Genomic DNA, 21,310 nt, shown 5'->3' on the forward strand with positions numbered 1-21,310 from the left:
GCATGTGTTCCACTCGATAAAGACGACAGTAACCAAATCGAGCTGGACAGATTGACCCTTTAGCGCATTGGATCCTGGGTTCCGGATGCAGCGTATAAGTCAAATGCACAGGCAATCGAAGCTGCTCGGTTCGCGCCGCATGTGTTCCACTCGATAAAGACGACAGTAACCAAATCGAGCTGGACAGATTGACCCTTTAGCGCATTGGCTCCTGGGTTCCGGATGCTGCATATAAGTCAAATGCACAGGCAATCGAAGCTCCTCGGTTCGCGCCGCATGTGTACCACTCGATAAAGACGACAATAACCAAACCGAGCTGGACAGATTGACCCTTTAGCGCATTGGCTCCTGGGTTCCGGATGCTGCGTATAAGTCAAATGCACAGGAAATCGAAGCTCCTCGGTTCGCGCCGCATGTGTACCACTCGATAAAGACGACAATAACCAAACCGAGCTGGACAGATTGACCCTTTAACGCATTGGCTTCTGGGTTCCGGATGCTGTGTAAAGTCAAATGCACAGGCAATCGAAGCTGCTCGGTTCGCGCCGCACGTGTTCCACTCGATAAAGACGACAATAACCAAATCGAGCTAGACAGTTTGACCCTTTAGCGCATTGGCTTCTGGGTTCCGGATGCTGCCTATAAGTCAAATGCACAGGCAATCGAGGCTGCTCGGTTCGCGCCGCATGTGTTCCACTCGATAAAGGCGACAATACCCAAATCGAGCTAGACAGTTTGACCCTTTAGCGCATTGGCTTCTGGGTTCCGGATCCTGCCTATAAGTCAAATGCACAGGCAATCGAGGCTGCTCGGTTCGCGCCGCATGTGTTCCACTCGATAAAGACGACAATAACCAAATCGAGCTGGACAGATTGACCCTTTAACGCATTGGCTTCTGGGTTCCGGATGCTTTGTAAAGTCAAATGCACAGGCACTCGAAGCTGCTCGGTTCGCGCCGCACGTGTTCCACTCAATAGAGACGACAATAACCAAATCGGGCTGGACAGATTTGACCCTTTATCGCATTGGCTTCTGGGTTCCGGATGCTGCGTATAAGTCAAATGCACAGGCAATCGAAGCTGCTCGGTTCGCGCCGCACGTGTTTCACTCGATAAAGACGACAATAACCAAATCGAGCTGGACAGATTGACCCTTTAGCGCATTGGCTTCTGGGTTCCGGATACTGCGTATAATTCAAATGCAAAGGCAATCGAACGTGCTCGGTGCGCGCCGCACGTGTTCCACTGGATAAAGACGACAATAAACAAATCGAGCTGGACAGACTGACCCTTTAGCCCATTGGCTTTTGGGTTCCGGATGCTGTGTAAAGTCAAATGGACCGGCAATCGAAGCTGGTCGGTTCGCGCCGCACGTGTTCCACTCGATAAAGACGACAATAACCAAATCGAGCTAGACAGTTTGACCCTTTAGCGCATTGGCTTCTGGGTTCCGGATGCTGCGTATAAGTCAAATGCACAGGCAATCGAAGCTCCTCGGTTCGCGCCGCATGTGTTCCACTCCATAGAGACGACAATAACGAAATCGGGCTGGACAAATTTGACCCTTTAGCGCATTGGCTTCTGGGTTCCGGATGCTGTGTATAAGTCAAATGCACAGGCAATCGAAGCTGCTCGGTTCGCGCCGCACGTGTTCCACTCGATAAAGACGACAATAACCAAATCGAGCTGGACAGATTGACCCTTTAGCGCATTGGCTTCTGAGTTCCGGATGCTGCGTATAAGTCAAATGCACAGGCAATCGAAGCTGCTCGGTTCGCGCCGCATGTGTTCCACTCGATAAAGACGACAATAACCAAATCGAGCTGGACAGATTGATAATTTAGCGCAATGGCTTCTGTGTTCCGGATGCTGCGTATAAGTCAAATGCACAGGCAATCCAAGCTGCTCGGTTCGCGCCGCACGTGTTCCACTCGATAAAGACGACAATAATCAAATCGTGCTAGACAGATTGACCCTTTAGCGCATTAGCTTCTGGGTTCCGGATGCTGCGTATAATTCAAATGCACAGTCAATCGAAGCTGCTCAGTGCGCGCCGCACGTGTTCCACTCGATAAAGACGACAATAACCAAATCGAGCTGGACAGATTGACCCTTTAGCGCATTGGCTTCTGAGTTCCGGATGCTGCGTATAAGTCAAATGCACAGGCAATCGAAGCTGCTTCGTTCGCGCCGCATGTGTTCCACTCGATAAAGACGACAATAACCAAATCGAGCTGGACAGATTGACCCTTTAGCGCATTGGCTTCTTGGTTCCGGATGCTGCGTATAAGTCAAATGCACAGGCAATCGAAGCTGCTCGGTTCGCGCCGCGCGTGTTCCACTCGATAAAGACGACAATAACCAAACCGAGCTGGACAGATTGACCCTTTAGCGCATTGGCTCCTGGGTTCCGCATGCTGCATATAACTCAAATGCACAGGCAATCGAAGCTGCTCGGTTCGCGCCGCGTGTGTTCCACTCGATAAAGACGACAATAACCAAATCGTGCTGGACAGATTGACCCTTTAACGCATTGCCCTCTGGGTTCCGGATGCTGCGTATAAGTCAAATGCACAGGCAATCGAAGCTGCTTGGTTCGCGCCGCATGTGTTCCACTCGATAAAGACGACAGTAACCTAATCGAGCTGGACAGATTGACGCTTTAGCGCATTGGCTCTTGGGTTCCGGATGCTGCGTATAAGTCAAATGCACAGGCAATCGAAGCTGCTCGGTTCGCGCCGCATGTCTTCCACTCGATAAAGACGACAATAACGAAATCGAGCTGGACAGATTGACCCTTTAACGCATTGGCTTCTGGGTTCCGGATGCTGCGTATAAGTCAAATGCACAGGCAATCGAAGCTGCTTCGTTCGCGCCGCATGTGTTCCACTCGATAAAGACGACAGTAACCAAATCGAGCTGGACAGATTGACCCTTTAGCGCATTGGATCCTGGGTTCCGGATGCTGCGTATAAGTCAAATGCAAAGGCAATCGAAGCTGCTCGGTTCGCGCCGCATGTGTTCCACTCGATAAAGACGACAGTAACCAAATCGAGCTGGACAGATTGACCCTTTAGCGCATTGGCTCCTGGGTTCCGGATGCTGCGTATAAGTCGAATGCACAGGCAATCGAAGCTCCTCGGTTCGCGCCGCATGTGTACCACTCGATAAAGACGACAATAACCAAACCGAGCTGGACAGATTGACCCTTTAACGCATTGGCTTCTGGGTTTCGGATGCTGTGTAAAGTCAAATGCACAGGCAATCGAAGCTGCTCGGTTCGCGCCGTACGTGTTCCACTCGATAAAGACGACAATAACCAAATCGAGCTGGACAGATTGACCCTTTAGCGCATTGGCTCCTGGGTTCCGGATGCTGCGTATAAGTCAAATGCACAGGGAATCGAAGCTCCTCGGTTCGCGCCGCATGTGTACCACTCGATAAAGACGACAATAACCAAACCGAGCTGGACAGATTGACCCTTTAACGCATTGGCATCTGGGTTCTGGATGCTGTGTAAAGTCAAATGCACAGGCAATCGAAGCTGCTCGGTTCGCGCCGCACGTGTTCCACTCGATAAAGACGACAATAACCAAATCGAGCTAGACAGTTTGACCCTTTAGCGCATTGGCTTCTGGGTTCCGGATGCTGCCTATAAGTCAAATGCGCAGGGAATCGAGGCTGCTCGGTTCGCGCCGCATGTGTTCCACTCGATAAAGACGACAATAAACAAATCGAGCTGGACAGATTGACCCTTTAACGCATTGGCTTCTGGGTTCCGGATGCTGTGTAAAGTCAAATGCACAGGCACTCGAAGCTGCTCGGTTCGCGCCGCACGTGTTCCACTCAATAGAGACGACAATAACCAAATCGGGCTGGACAGATTTGACCCTTTATCGCATTGGCTTCTGTGTTCCGGATGCTGCGTATAAGTCAAATGCACAGGCAATCGAAGCTACTCGGTTCGCGCCGCATGTGTTCCACTCGATAAAGACGACAGTAACCAAATCGAGCTGGACAGATTGACCCTTTAGCGCATTGGCTTCTGAGTTCCGGATGCTGCGTATAAGTCAAATGCACAGGCAATCGAAGCTGCTCGGTTCGCGCCGCATGTGTTCCACTCGATAAAGACGACAATAGCCAAATCGAGCTGGACAGATTGACCCTATAGCGCAATGGCTTCTGTGTTCCGGATGCTGCGTATAAGTCAAATGCACAGGCAATCCAAGCTGCTCGGTTCGCGCCGCACGTGTTCCACTCGATAAAGACGACAATAATCAAATCGTGCTAGACAGAGTGACCCTTTAGCGCATTAGCTTCTGGGTTCCGGATGCTGCGTATAATTCAAATGCACAGGCAATCGAAGCTGCTCAGTGCGCGCCGCACGTGTTCCACTCGATAAAGACGACAATAATCAAATCGAGCTGGACAGATTGACCCTTTAGCGCATTGGCTTCTTGGTTCCGGATGCTGCGTATAAGTCAAATGCACAGGCAATCGAAGCTGCTCGGTTCGCGCCGCGCGTGTTCCACTCGATAAAGACGACAATAACCAAACCGAGCTGGACAGATTGACCCTTTAGCGCATTGGCTCCTGGGTTCCGCATGCTGCATATAACTCAAATGCACAGGCAATCGAAGCTGCTCGGTTCGCGCCGCGTGTGTTCCACTCGATAAAGACGACAATAACCAAATCGTGCTGGACAGATTGACCCTTTAACGCATTGCCCTCTGGGTTCCGGATGCTGCATATAAGTCAAATGCACAGGCAATCGAAGCTGCTTGGTTCGCGCCGCATGTGTTCCACTCGATAAAGACGACAGTAACCTAATCGAGCTGGACAGATTGACGCTTTAGCGCATTGGCTCTTGGGTTCCGGATGCTGCGTATAAGTCAAATGCACAGGCAATCGAAGCTGCTCGGTTCGCGCCGCATGTCTTCCACTCGATAAAGACGACAATAACGAAATCGAGCTGGACAGATTGACCCTTTAACGCATTGGCTTCTGGGTTCCGGATGCTGCGTATAAGTCAAATGCACAGGCAATCGAAGCTGCTTCGTTCGCGCCGCATGTGTTCCACTCGATAAAGACGACAGTAACCAAATCGAGCTGGACAGATTGACCCTTTAGCGCATTGGATCCTGGGTTCCGGATGCTGCGTATAAGTCAAATTCAAAGGCAATCGAAGCTGCTCGGTTCGCGCCGCATGTGTTCCACTCGATAAAGACGACAGTAACCAAATCGAGCTGGACAGATTGACCCTTTAGCGCATTGGCTCCTGGGTTCCGGATGCTGCGTATAAGTCGAATGCACAGGCAATCGAAGCTCCTCGGTTCGCGCCGCATGTGTACCACTCGATAAAGACGACAATAACCAAACCGAGCTGGACAGATTGACCCTTTAACGCATTGGCTTCTGGGTTTCGGATGCTGTGTAAAGTCAAATGCACAGGCAATCGAAGCTGCTCGGTTCGCGCCGTACGTGTTCCACTCGATAAAGACGACAATAACCAAATCGAGCTGGACAGATTGACCCTTTAGCGCATTGGCTCCTGGGTTCCGGATGCTGCGTATAAGTCAAATGCACAGGGAATCGAAGCTCCTCGGTTCGCGCCGCATGTGTACCACTCGATAAAGACGACAATAACCAAACCGAGCTGGACAGATTGACCCTTTAACGCATTGGCATCTGGGTTCTGGATGCTGTGTAAAGTCAAATGCACAGGCAATCGAAGCTGCTCGGTTCGCGCCGCACGTGTTCCACTCGATAAAGACGACAATAACCAAATCGAGCTAGACAGTTTGACCCTTTAGCGCATTGGCTTCTGGGTTCCGGATGCTGCCTATAAGTCAAATGCGCAGGGAATCGAGGCTGCTCGGTTCGCGCCGCATGTGTTCCACTCGATAAAGACGACAGTAACCAAATCGAGCTGGACAGATTGACCCTTTAGCGCATTGGCTCCTGGGTTCCGGATGCTGCGTATAAGTCAAACGCACAGGCAATCGAAGCTGCTCGGTTCGGGCCGCACGTGTTCCACTCAATAGAGATGACAATAACCAAATCGGGCTGGACAAATTTGACCCTTTAGCGCATTGGCTTCTGGGTTCCGGATGCTGTGTATAAGTCAAATGCACAGGCAATCGAAGCTCCTCGGTTCGCGCCGCATGTTTTCCACTCCATAGAGACGACAATAACCAAATCGGGCTGGACAAATTTGACCCTTTAGCGCATTGGCTTTTGGGTTCCGGATGCTGTGTAAAGTCAAATGCACAGGCAATCGAAGCTGGTCGGTTCGCGCCGCACGTGTTCCACTCGATAAAGACGACAATAACCAATTCGAGCTAGACAGTTTGACCCTTTAGCACATTGGCTTCTGGGTTCCGGATGCTGCATATAAGTCAAATGCACAGGCAATCGAAGCTCCTCGGTTCGCGCCGCATGTGTTCCACTCCATAGAGACGACAATAACCAAATCGGGCTGGACAAATTGACCCTTTAGCGCATTGGATCCTGGGTTCCGGATGCTGCGTATAAGTCAAATGCACAGGCAATCGCAGCTGCTCGGTTCGCGCCGCATGTGTTCCACTCGATAAAGACGACAATAACCAAACCGAGCTGGACAGATTGACCATTTAACGCATTGGCTTCTGGGTTCCGGATGCTGTGTAAAGTCAAATGCACAGGCAATCGAAGCTGCTCGGTTCGCGCCGCACGTGTTCCACTCGATAAAGACGACAATAACCAAATCGAGCTAGACAGTTTGACCCTTTAGCGCATTGGCTTCTGGGTTCCGGATGCTGCATATAAGTCAAATGCACAGGCAATCGAAGCTCCTCGGTTCGCGCCGCATGTGTTCCACTCGATAAAGACGACAATAACCAATTCGAGCTAGACAGTTTGACCCTTTAGCGCATTGGCTTCTGGGTTCCGGATGCTGCATATAAGTGAAATGCACAGGCAATCGAAGCTCCTCGGTTCGCGCCGCATGTGTTCCACTCCATAGAGACGACAATAACCAAATCGGGCTGGACAAATTTGACCCTTTAGCGCATTGGCTTCTGGATTCCGGATGCTGCGTATAAGTCAAATGCACAGGCAATCGAAGCTGCTCGGTTCGCGCCGCACGTGTTCCACTCAATAGAGATGACAATAACCAAATCGGGCTGGACAAATTTGACCCTTTATCGCATTGGCTTCTGGATTCCGGATGCTGGGTATAAGTCAAATGCACAGGCAATCGAAGCTCCTCGGTTCGCGCCGCATGTGTTCCACTCCATAGAGACGACAATAACCAAATCGGGCTGGACAAATTGACCCTTTAGCGCATTGGATCCTGGGTTCCGGATGCTGCGTATAAGTCAAATGCACAGGCAATCGCAGCTGCTCGGTTCGCGCCGCATGTGTTCCACTCGATAAAGACGACAATAACCAAACCGAGCTGGACAGATTGACCATTTAACGCATTGGCTTCTGGGTTCCGGATGCTGTGTAAAGTCAAATGCACAGGCAATCGAAGCTGCTCGGTTCGCGCCGCACGTGTTCCACTCGATAAAGACGACAATAACCAAATCGAGCTAGACAGTTTGACCCTTTAGCGCATTGGCTTCTGGGTTCCGGATGCTGCATATAAGTCAAATGCACAGGCAATCGAAGCTCCTCGGTTCGCGCCGCATGTGTTCCACTCGATAAAGACGACAATAACCAATTCGAGCTAGACAGTTTGACCCTTTAGCGCATTGGCTTCTGGGTTCCGGATGCTGCATATAAGTGAAATGCACAGGCAATCGAAGCTCCTCGGTTCGCGCCGCATGTGTTCCACTCCATAGAGACGACAATAACCAAATCGGGCTGGACAAATTTGACCCTTTAGCGCATTGGCTTCTGGATTCCGGATGCTGCGTATAAGTCAAATGCACAGGCAATCGAAGCTGCTCGGTTCGCGCCGCACGTGTTCCACTCAATAGAGATGACAATAACCAAATCGGGCTGGACAAATTTGACCCTTTATCGCATTGGCTTCTGGATTCCGGATGCTGGGTATAAGTCAAATGCACAGGCAATCGAAGCTGCTCGGTTCGCGCCGCACGTGTTCCACTCAATAGAGATGACAATAACCAAATCGGGCTGGACAGATTTGACCCTTTATCGCATTGGCTTCTGGATTCCGGATGCTGCGTATAAGTCAAATGCACAGGCAATCGAAGCTGCTCGGTTCGCGCCGCACGTGTTTCACTCGATAAAGACGACAATAAACAAACCGAGCTGGACAGACTGACCCTTTAGCGCATTGGCTTTTGGGTTCCGGATGCTGTGTAAAGTCAAATGCACAGGCAATCGAAGCTGGTCGGTTCGCGCCGCACGTGTTCCACTCGATAAAGACGACAATAACCAATTCGAGCTAGACAGTTTGACCCTTTAGCGCATTGGCTTCTGGGTTCCGGATGCTGCATATAAGTCAAATGCACAGGCAATCGAAGCTCCTCGGTTCGCGCCGCATGTGTTCCACTCCATAGAGACGACAATAACCAAATCGGGCTGGACAAATTTGACCCTTTAGCGCATTGGCTTCTGGGTTCCGGATGCTGTGTATAAGTCAAATGCACAGGCAATCGAAGCTGCTCGGTTCGCGACGCACGTGTTCCACTCAATAGAGATGACAATAACCAAATCGGGCTGGACAGATTTGACCCTTTATCGCATTGGCTTCTGGATTCCGGATGCTGCGTATAAGTCAAATGCACAGGCAATCGAAGCTGCTCGGTTCGCTCCGCACGTGTTCCACTCCATAGAGACGACAATAACCAAATCGGGCTGGACAAATTGACCCTTTAGCGCATTGGATCCTGGGTTCCGGATGCTGCGTATAAGTCAAATGCACAGGCAATCGCAGCTGCTCGGTTCGCGCCGCATGTGTTCCACTCGATAAAGACGACAATAACCAAACCGAGCTGGACAGATTGACCATTTAACGCATTGGCTTCTGGGTTCCGGATGCTGTGTAAAGTCAAATGCACAGGCAATCGAAGCTGCTCGGTTCGCGCCGCACGTGTTCCACTCGATAAAGACGACAATAACCAAATCGAGCTAGACAGTTTGACCCTTTAGCGCATTGGCTTCTGGGTTCCGGATGCTGCATATAAGTCAAATGCACAGGCAATCGAAGCTCCTCGGTTCGCGCCGCATGTGTTCCACTCGATAAAGACGACAATAACCAATTCGAGCTAGACAGTTTGACCCTTTAGCGCATTGGCTTCTGGGTTCCGGATGCTGCATATAAGTGAAATGCACAGGCAATCGAAGCTCCTCGGTTCGCGCCGCATGTGTTCCACTCCATAGAGACGACAATAACCAAATCGGGCTGGACAAATTTGACCCTTTAGCGCATTGGCTTCTGGATTCCGGATGCTGCGTATAAGTCAAATGCACAGGCAATCGAAGCTGCTCGGTTCGCGCCGCACGTGTTCCACTCAATAGAGATGACAATAACCAAATCGGGCTGGACAAATTTGACCCTTTATCGCATTGGCTTCTGGATTCCGGATGCTGGGTATAAGTCAAATGCACAGGCAATCGAAGCTCCTCGGTTCGCGCCGCATGTGTTCCACTCCATAGAGACGACAATAACCAAATCGGGCTGGACAAATTGACCCTTTAGCGCATTGGATCCTGGGTTCCGGATGCTGCGTATAAGTCAAATGCACAGGCAATCGCAGCTGCTCGGTTCGCGCCGCATGTGTTCCACTCGATAAAGACGACAATAACCAAACCGAGCTGGACAGATTGACCATTTAACGCATTGGCTTCTGGGTTCCGGATGCTGTGTAAAGTCAAATGCACAGGCAATCGAAGCTGCTCGGTTCGCGCCGCACGTGTTCCACTCGATAAAGACGACAATAACCAAATCGAGCTAGACAGTTTGACCCTTTAGCGCATTGGCTTCTGGGTTCCGGATGCTGCATATAAGTCAAATGCACAGGCAATCGAAGCTCCTCGGTTCGCGCCGCATGTGTTCCACTCGATAAAGACGACAATAACCAATTCGAGCTAGACAGTTTGACCCTTTAGCGCATTGGCTTCTGGGTTCCGGATGCTGCATATAAGTGAAATGCACAGGCAATCGAAGCTCCTCGGTTCGCGCCGCATGTGTTCCACTCCATAGAGACGACAATAACCAAATCGGGCTGGACAAATTTGACCCTTTAGCGCATTGGCTTCTGGATTCCGGATGCTGCGTATAAGTCAAATGCACAGGCAATCGAAGCTGCTCGGTTCGCGCCGCACGTGTTCCACTCAATAGAGATGACAATAACCAAATCGGGCTGGACAAATTTGACCCTTTATCGCATTGGCTTCTGGATTCCGGATGCTGGGTATAAGTCAAATGCACAGGCAATCGAAGCTGCTCGGTTCGCGCCGCACGTGTTCCACTCAATAGAGATGACAATAACCAAATCGGGCTGGACAGATTTGACCCTTTATCGCATTGGCTTCTGGATTCCGGATGCTGCGTATAAGTCAAATGCACAGGCAATCGAAGCTGCTCGGTTCGCGCCGCACGTGTTTCACTCGATAAAGACGACAATAAACAAACCGAGCTGGACAGACTGACCCTTTAGCGCATTGGCTTTTGGGTTCCGGATGCTGTGTAAAGTCAAATGCACAGGCAATCGAAGCTGGTCGGTTCGCGCCGCACGTGTTCCACTCGATAAAGACGACAATAACCAATTCGAGCTAGACAGTTTGACCCTTTAGCGCATTGGCTTCTGGGTTCCGGATGCTGCATATAAGTCAAATGCACAGGCAATCGAAGCTCCTCGGTTCGCGCCGCATGTGTTCCACTCCATAGAGACGACAATAACCAAATCGGGCTGGACAAATTTGACCCTTTAGCGCATTGGCTTCTGGGTTCCGGATGCTGTGTATAAGTCAAATGCACAGGCAATCGAAGCTGCTCGGTTCGCGACGCACGTGTTCCACTCAATAGAGATGACAATAACCAAATCGGGCTGGACAGATTTGACCCTTTATCGCATTGGCTTCTGGATTCCGGATGCTGCGTATAAGTCAAATGCACAGGCAATCGAAGCTGCTCGGTTCGCTCCGCACGTGTTCCACTCAATAGAGATGACAATAACCAAATCGGGCTGGACAGATTTGACCCTTTATCGCATTGGCTTCTGGATTCCGGATGCTGCGTATAAGTCAAATGCACAGGCAATCGAAGCTCCTCGGTTCGCGCCGCACGTGTTCCACTCGATAAAGGCGACAATAACCAATTCGAGCTAGACAGTTTGACCCTTTAGCGCTTTGGCTTCTGGGTTCCGGATGCTGCATATAAGTCAAATGCACAGGCAATCGAAGCTCCTCGGTTCGCGCCAGATGTGTTCCACTCCATAGAGACGAAAATAACCAAATCGGGCTGGACAAATTGACCCTTTAGCGCATTGGATCCTGGGTTCCGGATGCTGCGTATAAGTCAAATGCACAGGCAATCGAAGCTGCTCGGTTCGCGCCGCATGTGTTCCACTCGATAAAGATGACAGTAACCAAATCGAGCTGGACAGATTGACCCTTTAGCGCGTTGGCTCCTGGGTTCCGGATGCTGCGTATAAGTCAAATGCACAGGCAATCGAAGCTCCTCGGTTCGCGCCGCATGTGTACCACTCGATAAAGACAACAATAACCAATCCGAGCTGGAGAGATTGACCCTTTAACGCATTGGCTTCTGGGTTCCGGATGCTGCGTATAAGTCAAATGCACAAGCAATCTAAGCTGCTCGGTTCGCGCCGCATGTGTTCCACTCGATAAAGACGACAGTAACCAAATCGAGCTGGACAGATTGACCCTTTAGCGCATTGGCTCCTGGGTTCCGGATGCTGCGTATAAGTCAAATGCACAGGCAATCGAAGCTCCTCGGTTCGCGCCGCATGTGTACCACTCGATAAAGACGACAATAACCAAACCGAGCTGGAGAGATTGACCCTTTAACGCATTGGCTTCTGGGTTCCGGATGCTGTGTAAAGTCAAATGCACAGGCAATCGAAGCTGCTCGGTTCGCGCCGCACGTGTTCCACTCGATAAAGACGACAATAACCAAATCGAGCTGGACAGATTGACCCTTTAGCGCATTGGCTCCTTGGTTCCGGATGCTGCGTATAAGTCAAATGCACAGGGAATCGAAGCTCCTCGGTTCGCGCCGCATGTGTACCACTCGATAAAGACGACAATAACCAAACTGAGCTGGACAGATTGACCCTTTAACGCATTGGCATCTGGGTTCTGGATGCTGTGTAAAGTCAAATGCACAGGCAATCGAAGCTGCTCGGTTCGCGCCGCACGTGTTCCACTCGATAAAGACGACAATAACCAAATCGAGCTAGACAGTTTGACCCTTTAGCGCATTGGCTTCTGAGTTCCGGATGCTGCGTATAAGTCAAATGCACAGGCAATCCAAGCTGCTCGGTTCGCGCCGCACGTGTTCCACTCAATAGAGACGACAATAACCAAATCGAGCTGGACAGATTGACCCTTTAACGCATTGGCTTCTGGGTTCCGGATGCTGTGTAAAGTCAAATGCACAGGCACTCGAAGCTGCTCGGTTCGCGCCGCACGTGTTCCACTCAATAGAGACGACAATAACCAAATCGGGCTGGACAGATTTGACCCTTTATCGCATTGCTTCTGGGTTCCGGATGCTGCGTATAAGTCAAATGCACAGGCAATCGAAGCTGCTCGGTTCGCGCCGCATGTGTTCCACTCGATAAAGACGACAATAACCAAACCGAGCTGAGAGAGATTGACCCTTTAGCGCATTGGCTCCTGGGTTCCGGATGCTGCGTATAAGTCAAATGCACAGGCACTCGAAGCTGCTCGGTTCGCGCCGCACGTGTTCCACTCAATAGAGACGACAATAACCAAACCGAGCTGAGAGAGATTGACCCTTTAACGCATTGGCTCCTGGGTTCCGGATGCTGCGTATAAGTCGAATGCACAGGCAATCGAAGCTCCTCGGTTCGCGCCGCATGTGTACCACTCGATAAAGACGACAATAACCAAACCGAGCTGAGAAAGATTGACCCTTTAACGCATTGGCTTCTGGGTTCCGGATGCTGCGTATAAGTCAAATGCACAGGCAATCGAAGCTGCTCGGTTCGCGCCGCATGTGTTCCACTCGATAAAGACGACAATAACCAAACCGAGCTGAGAGAGATTGACCCTTTAGCGCATTGGCTCCTGGGTTCCGGATGCTGCGTATAAGTCAAATGCACAGGCACTCGAAGCTGCTCGGTTCGCGCCACACGTGTTCCACTCAATAGAGACGACAATAACCAAACCGAGCTGAGAGAGATTGACTCTTTAACGCATTGGCTCCTGGGTTCCGGATGCTGCGTATAAGTCGAATGCACAGGCAATCGAAGCTCCTCGGTTCGCGCCGCATGTGTACCACTCGATAAAGACGACAATAACCAAACCGAGCTGAGAGAGATTGACCCTTTAACGCATTGGCTTCTGGGTTCCGGATGCTGCGTATAAGTCAAATGCACAGGCAATCGAAGCTGCTCGGTTCGCGCCGCATGTGTTCCACTCGATAAAGACGACAATAACCAAACCGAGCTGAGAGAGATTGACCCTTTAGCGCATTGGCTCCTGGGTTCCGGATGCTGCGTATAAGTCAAATGCACAGGCACTCGAAGCTGCTCGGTTCGCGCCGCACGTGTTCCACTCAATAGAGACGACAATAACCAAACCGAGCTGAGAGAGATTGACCCTTTAACGCATTGGCTCCTGGGTTCCGGATGCTGCGTATAAGTCGAATGCACAGGCAATCGAAGCTCCTCGGTTCGCGCCGCATGTGTACCACTCGATAAAGACGACAATAACCAAACCGAGCTGAGAGAGATTGACCCTTTAACGCATTGGCTCCTGGGTTCCGGATGCTGCGTATAAGTCGAATGCACAGGCAATCGAAGCTCCTCGGTTCGCGCCGCATGTGTACCACTCGATAAAGACGACAATAACCAAATCGGGCTAGACAGTTTGACCCTTTAACGCATTGGCTTCTGGGTTCCGGATGCTGCGTATAAGTCAAATGCACAGGCAATCGAAGCTGCTCGGTTCGCGCCGCATGTGTTCCACTCGATAAAGACGACAATAACCAAACCGAGCTGAGAGAGATTGACCCTTTAGCGCATTGGCTCCTGGGTTCCGGATGCTGCGTATAAGTCAAATGCACAGGCACTCGAAGCTGCTCGGTTCGCGCCGCACGTGTTCCACTCAATAGAGACGACAATAACCAAACCGAGCTGAGAGAGATTGACCCTTTAACGCATTGGCTCCTGGGTTCCGGATGCTGCGTATAAGTCGAATGCACAGGCAATCGAAGCTCCTCGGTTCGCGCCGCATGTGTACCACTCGATAAAGACGACAATAACCAAACCGAGCTGAGAGAGATTGACCCTTTAACGCATTGGCTTCTGGGTTCCGGATGCTGCGTATAAGTCAAATGCACAGGCAATCGAAGCTGCTCGGTTCGCGCCGCATGTGTTCCACTCGATAAAGACGAAAGTAACCAAATCGAGCTGGACAGATTGACCCTTTAGCGCATTGGCTCCTGGGTTCCGGATGCTGCGTATAAGTCAAATGCACAGGCACTCGAAGCTGCTCGGTTCGCGCCGCACGTGTTCCACTCAATAGAGACGACAATAACCAAATCGGGCTGGACAGATTTGACCCTTTATCGCATTGCTTCTGGGTTCCGGATGCTGCGTATAAGTCAAATGCACAGGCAATCGAAGCTGCTCGATTCGCGCCGCACGTGTACCACTCGATAAAGACGACAATAACCAAATCGAGCTGGACAGATTGACCCTTTAGCGCATTGGCTTCTTGGTTCCGGATGCTGTGTAAAGTCAAATGCACAGGCAATCGAAGCTGGTCGGTTCGCGCCGCACGTGTTCCACTCGATAAAGACGACAATAACCAAATCGAGCTAGACAGTTTGACCCTTTAGCGCATTGGCTTCTGGGTTCCGGATGCTGCGTATAAGTCAAATGCACAGGCAATCGAAGCTCCTCGGTTCGCGCCGCATGTGTTCCACTCCATAGAGACGACAATAACCAAATCGGGCTGGACAAATTTGACCCTTTAGCGCATTGGCTTCTGGGTTCCGGATGCTGTGTATAAGTCAAATGCACAGGCAATCGAAGCTGCTCGGTTCGCGCCGCACGTGTTCCACTCCATAAAGACGACAATAACCAAATCGAGCTGGACAGATTGACACTTTAGCGCATTGGCTTCTGAGTTCCGGATGCTGCGTATAAGTCAAATGCACAGGCAATCCAAGCTGCTCGGTGCGCGCCGCACGTGTTCCACTGGATAAACACTACAATAAACAAATCGAGCTGGACAGACTGACCCTTTAGCGCATTGGCTTCTGGGTTCCGGATACTGCGTATAAGTCAAATGCACAGGCAATCGAAGCTGCTCGGTTTGCGCCGCATGTGTTCCACTCGATAAAAACGAAAATAACCTAATCGAGCTGGACAGATTGACCCTTTAACGCATTGGCTTCTGGGTTCCGGATGCTGCGTATAAGTCAAATGCACAGGCAATCGAAGCTGCTCGGTTCGCGCTGCATGTGTTCCACTCGATAAAGACGACAATAACCGAATCGAGCTGGAGAGATTGACCCTTTAACGCATTGGCTTCTGGGTTCCGGATGTTGCGTATAAGTCAAATGCACAGGCAATCGAAGCTGCTTCGTTCGCGCCGCATGTGTTCCACTCGATAAAGACGACAGTAACCAAATCGAGCTGGACAGATTGACCCTTTAGCGCATTGGATCCTGGGTTCCGGATGCTGCGTATAAGTCAAATGCACAGGCAATCGAAGCTGCTCGGTTCGCGCCGCATGTGTTCCACTCGATAAGACGACAGTAACCAAATCGAGATGGACAGATTGACCCTTTAGCGCATTGGCTTCTGGGTTCCGGATGCTGTGTAAAGTGAAATGCACAGGCAATCGAAGCTGCTCGGTTCGCGCCGCACGTGTTCCACTCGATAAAGACGACAATAACCAAATCGAGCTAGACAGTTTGACCCTTTAGCGCATTGGCTTCTGGGTTCCGGATGCTGCCTATAAGTCAAATGCACAGGCAATCGAAGCTGCTCGGTTCGCGCCGCACGTGTTCCACTCAATAGAGACGACAGTAACCAAATCGGCCTGGACAGATTTGACCCTTTATCGCATTGGCTTCTGGGTTCCGGATGCTGCGTATAAGTCAAATGCACAGGCAATCGAAGCTGCTCGGTTCGCGCCGCACGTGTTTCACTCGATAAAGACGACAATAACCAAATCGAGCTGGACAGACTGACCCTTTAGCGCATTGGCTTCTGGGTTCCGGATACTGCGTATAATTCAAATGCAAAGGCAATCGAAGCTGCTCGGTGCGCGCCGCACGTGTTCCACTCGATAAAGACGACAATAACCAAATCGAGCTAGACAGTTTGACCCTTTAGCGCATTGGCTTCTGGGTTCCGGATGCTGTGTATAAGTCAAATGCACAGGCAATCGAAGCTGCTCGGTTCGCGCCGCACGTGTTCCACTCGATAAAGACGACAATAACCAAATCGAGCTGGACAGATTGACCCTTTAGCGCATTGGCTTCTGGGTTCCGGATGCTGCGTATAAGTCAAATGCACAGGCAATCGAAGCTGCTCGGTTTCCGCCGCATGTGTTCCACTCGATAAAAACGAAAATAACCTAATCGAGCTGGACAGATTGACCCTTTAACGCATTGGCTTCTGGTTTCCGGATGCTGCGTATAAGTCAAATGCACAGGCAATCGAAGCTGCTCGGTTCGCGCCGCATGTGTTCCACTCGATAAAGACGACAGTAACCAAACCGAGCTGGACAGATTGACCCTTTAGCGCATTGGCTCCTGGGTTCCGCATGCTGCATATAACTCAAATGCACAGGCAATCGAAGCTGCTCGGTTCGCGCCGCGTGTGTTCCACTCGATAAAGACGACAATAATCAAATCGTGCTGGACAGATTGACCCTTTATCGCATTGCCCTCTGGGTTCCGGATGCTGCGTATAAGTCAAATGCACAGGCAATCGAAGCTGCTTGGTTCGCGCCGCATGTGTTCCACTCGATAAAGACGACAGTAACCTAATCGAGCTGGACAGATTGACGCTTTAGCGCATTGGCTCTTGGGTTCCGGATGCTGCGTATAAGTCAAATGCACAGGCAATCGAAGCTGCTCGGTTCGCGCCGCATGTGTTCCACTCGATAAAGACGACAATAACGAAATCGAGCTGGACAGATTGACCCTTTAACGCATTGGCTTCTGGGTTCCGGATGTTGCGTATAAGTCAAATGCACAGGCAATGGAAGCTGCTCGGTTCGCGCCGCATGTGTTCCACTCGATAAAGACGACAATAACCGAATCGAGCTGGAGAGATTGACCCTTTAACGCATTGGCTTCTGGGTTCCGGATGCTGCGTATAAGTCAAATGCACAGGCAATCGAAGCTGCTTCGTTCGCGCCGCATGTGTTCCACTCGATAAAGACGACAGTAACCAAATCGAGCTGGACAGATTGACCCTTTAGCGCATTGGATCCTGGGTTCCGGATGCAGCGTATAAGTCAAATGCACAGGCAATCGAAGCTGCTCGGTTCGCGCCGCACGTGTTCCACTCGATAAAGACGACAATAACAAAATCGAGCTGGACAGATTGACCCTTTAGCGCATTGGCTCCTGGGTTCCGGATGCTGCGTATAAGTCAAATGCACAGGAAATCGAAGCTCCTCGGTTCGCGCCGCATGTGTACCACTCGATAAAGACGACAATAACCAAACCGAGCTGGACAGATTGACCCTTTAACGCATTGGCTTCTGGGTTCCGGATGCTGTGTAAAGTCAAATGCACAGGCAATCGAAGCTGCTCGGTTCGCGCCGCACGTGTTCCACTCGATAAAGACGACAATAACCAAATCGAGCTAGACAGTTTGACCCTTTAGCGCATTGGCTTCTGGGTTCCGGATGCTGCCTATAAGTCAAATGCACAGGCAATCGAGGCTGCTCGGTTCGCGCCGCATGTGTTCCACTCGATAAAGACGACAATACCCAAATCGAGCTAGACAGTTTGACCCTTTAGCGCATTGGCTTCTGGGTTCCGGATCCTGCCTATAAGTCAAATGCACAGGCAATCGAGGCTGCTCGGTTCGCGCCGCATGTGTTCCACTCGATAAAGACGACAATAACCAAATCGAGCTGGACAGATTGACCCTTTAACGCATTGGCTTCTGGGTTCCGGATGCTGTGTAAAGTCAAATGCACAGGCACTCGAAGCTGCTCGGTTCGCGCCGCACGTGTTCCACTCAATAGAGACGACAATAACCAAATCGGGCTGGACAGATTTGACCCTTTATCTCATTGGCTTCTGGGTTCCGGATGCTGCGTATAAGTCAAATGCACAGGCAATCGAAGCTGCTCGGTTCGCGCCGCACGTGTTTCACTCGATAAAGACGACAATAACCAAATCGAGCTGGACAGATTGACCCTTTAGCGCATTGGCTTCTGGGTTCCGGATACTGCGTATAATTCAAATGCAAAGGCAATCGAACGTGCTCGGTGCGCGCCGCACGTGTTCCACTGGATAAAGACGACAATAAACAAATCGAGCTGGACAGACTGACCCTTTAGCCCATTGGCTTTTGGGTTCCGGATGCTGTGTAAAGTCAAATGGACCGGCAATCGAAGCTGGTCGGTTCGCGCCGCACGTGTTCCACTCGATAAAGACGACAATAACCAAATCGAGCTAGACAGTTTGACCCTTTAGCGCATTGGCTTCTGGGTTCCGGATGCTGCGTATAAGTCAAATGCACAGGCAATCGAAGCTCCTCGGTTCGCGCCGCATGTGTTCCACTCCATAGAGACGACAATAACGAAATCGGGCTGGACAAATTTGACCCTTTAGCGCATTGGCTTCTGGGTTCCGGATGCTGTGTATAAGTCAAATGCACAGGCAATCGAAGCTGCTCGGTTCGCGCCGCACGTGTTCCACTCGATAAAGACGACAATAACCAAATCGAGCTGGACAAATTTGACCCTTTAGCGCATTGGCTTCTGAGTTCCGGATGCTGCGTATAAGTCAAATGCACAGGCAATCGAAGCTCCTCGGTTCGCGCCGCATGTTTTCCACTCCATAGAGACGACAATAACCAAATCGGGCTGGACAAATTTGACCCTTTAGCGCATTGGCTTTTGGGTTCCGGATGCTGTGTAAAGTCAAATGCACAGGCAATCGAAGCTGGTCGGTTCGCGCCGCACGTGTTCCACTCGATAAAGACGACAATAACCAATTCGAGCTAGACAGTTTGACCCTTTAGCACATTGGCTTCTGGGTTCCGGATGCTGCATATAAGTCAAATGCACAGGCAATCGAAGCTCCTCGGTTCGCGCCGCATGTGTTCCACTCCATAGAGACGACAATAACCAAATCGGGCTGGACAAATTGACCCTTTAGCGCATTGGATCCTGGGTTCCGGATGCTGCGTATAAGTCAAATGCACAGGCAATCGCAGCTGCTCGGTTCGCGCCGCATGTGTTCCACTCGATAAAGACGACAATAACCAAACCGAGCTGGACAGATTGACCATTTAACGCATTGGCTTCTGGGTTCCGGATGCTGTGTAAAGTCAAATGCACAGGCAATCGAAGCTGCTCGGTTCGCGCCGCACGTGTTCCACTCGATAAAGACGACAATAACCAAATCGAGCTAGACAGTTTGACCCTTTAGCGCATTGGCTTCTGGGTTCCGGATGCTGCATATAAGTCAAATGCACAGGCAATCGAAGCTCCTCGGTTCGCGCCGCATGTGTTCCACTCGATAAAGACGACAATAACCAATTCGAGCTAGACAGTTTGACCCTTTAGCGCATTGGCTTCTGGGTTCCGGATGCTGCATATAAGTGAAATGCACAGGCAATCGAAGCTCCTCGGTTCGCGCCGCATGTGTTCCACTCCATAGAGACGACAATAACCAAATCGGGCTGGACAAATTTGACCCTTTAGCGCATTGGCTTCTGGATTCCGGATGCTGCGTATAAGTCAAATGCACAGGCAATCGAAGCTGCTCGGTTCGCGCCGCACGTGTTCCACTCAATAGAGATGACAATAACCAAATCGGGCTGGACAAATTTGACCCTTTATCGCATTGGCTTCTGGATTCCGGATGCTGGGTATAAGTCAAATGCACAGGCAATCGAAGCTCCTCGGTTCGCGCCGCATGTGTTCCACTCCATAGAGACGACAATAACCAAATCGGGCTGGACAAATTGACCCTTTAGCGCATTGGATCCTGGGTTCCGGATGCTGCGTATAAGTCAAATGCACAGGCAATCGCAGCTGCTCGGTTCGCGCCGCATGTGTTCCACTCGATAAAGACGACAATAACCAAACCGAGCTGGACAGATTGACAATTTAACGCATTGGCTTCTGGGTTCCGGATGCTGTGTAAAGTCAAATGCACAGGCAATCGAAGCTGCTCGGTTCGCGCCGCACGTGTTCCACTCGATAAAGACGACAATAACCAAATCGAGCTAGACAGTTTGACCCTTTAGCGCATTGGCTTCTGGGTTCCGGATGCTGCATATAAGTCAAATGCACAGGCAATCGAAGCTCCTCGGTTCGCGCCGCATGTGTTCCACTCGATAAAGACGACAATAACCAATTCGAGCTAGACAGTTTGACCCTTTAGCGCATTGGCTTCTGGGTTCCGGATGCTGCATATAAGTGAAATGCACAGGCAATCGAAGCTCCTCGGTTCGCGCCGCATGTGTTCCACTCCATAGAGACGACAATAACCAAATCGGGCTGGACAAATTTGACCCTTTAGCGCATTGGCTTCTGGATTCCGGATGCTGCGTATAAGTCAAATGCACAGGCAATCGAAGCTGCTCGGTTCGCGCCGCACGTGTTCCACTCAATAGAGATGACAATAACCAAATCGGGCTGGACAAATTTGACCCTTTATCGCATTGGCTTCTGGATTCCGGATGCTGGGTATAAGTCAAATGCACAGGCAATCGAAGCTGCTCGGTTCGCGCCGCACGTGTTCCACTCAATAGAGATGACAATAACCAAATCGGGCTGGACAGATTTGACCCTTTATCGCATTGGCTTCTGGATTCCGGATGCTGCGTATAAGTCAAATGCACAGGCAATCGAAGCTGCTCGGTTCGCGCCGCACGTGTTTCACTCGATAAAGACGACAATAAACAAACCGAGCTGGACAGACTGACCCT

The sequence above is a fragment of the Amblyomma mixtum genome, chromosome 5 (assembly GCF_055824585.1).
Source record: "Amblyomma mixtum isolate Tamu chromosome 5, ASM5582458v1, whole genome shotgun sequence".
NCBI classification, from domain to species: domain Eukaryota; kingdom Metazoa; phylum Arthropoda; class Arachnida; order Ixodida; family Ixodidae; genus Amblyomma; species Amblyomma mixtum.